Below are 1,094 nucleotides of genomic sequence, written 5' to 3'. Positions count from 1 at the left end.
ACACCCAAAAGGGAAGTATAACCAAAGATTAAAGGGGCCAACATAATATCATAAGAGCATACATATATATAACTAAATGTTACTCGACAAACAGCAAAGCCAGACAGGCGATACCTTCAGTTGAGTTGTTGGCCAGGATAGATAAAGGCTCTTCCAGACAGTAACCCAACATACTACAGGAAAAATGAACAGCAGACCCCAATTCTATCCAAAGGAATACTGACAATGGATTGCCGTAGATGAGGAACAGCTGACCCTCCTGGAACAGGGACCTCTGGCTGACTAGATTTATCAGAAGGGCAGACAGGGGGAATGGATGGGGGTGCTGACAGCACGGTGGACAGTGGCAGCGATGGCAGAGTATGGAGGCTCTAGTGGGAGAGGAAGACTGTCTACCTGACGAGTTTGTATACACACTCAGATGCCGAGGAGCTCAGAAGGTGGGCGACTGTGACCAGTAATAGTCACGTATATAGAGATTAGAAATGCATGTGAAAACGTCTCAATGTCAATAGGCTTGGAATGAATTTTTCTGTATGAAACTGTGTGTTTTGACAACGAAGTGGAGATCTTTTTTAAACGTTGGAACCTCATTTAATTTTATGTCTTATAGAGTTTATAATGAGTAAAAGATTATATAAGCGTAATAATTCATCTGTAAACCTAGAAATGTACAGCCAATTTTGAAAGACATGTACCCTAGCTCAGAAAAATGTTATTGAATAGGTTAATGCTGTTGTAATGAAATGCTTCTTTTAATTAAAAAAAAAAGCAAATAGTTAAAAAAAAATTCAGTAACTAGAATAGGTTTGTCCCTCTGGTTCTTGCCACTCTTTTTACCCTCTCTTCTTCAATATTCCCAGAGCTTCAGAGTACAGGTTGCATTGTAAATGTGTCACTTAGGGCTGGGCACCTCAAAGTCACTCTCTGCATTTGACCAGTTCTGGAAGTTTATAATAGTCTCCATTTGTTGAAAAAAGAAGCTTCTTTGGATGGACCTAGTGGCTCGTGTCTTTACTCCCAGCACTTGAGAGGCAGGTGGATCTCTGAGATTGAGACCAGCCTGATCCACATAGAAAGTTCCAGGTCAGCTG

This window comes from Nannospalax galili, unplaced genomic scaffold, assembly GCF_000622305.1.
Source record: "Nannospalax galili isolate Female #2095 unplaced genomic scaffold, S.galili_v1.0 scaffold136, whole genome shotgun sequence".
Classification (NCBI taxonomy): domain Eukaryota; kingdom Metazoa; phylum Chordata; class Mammalia; order Rodentia; family Spalacidae; genus Nannospalax; species Nannospalax galili.
Note: the sequence above shows the minus strand (reverse complement) of the source record.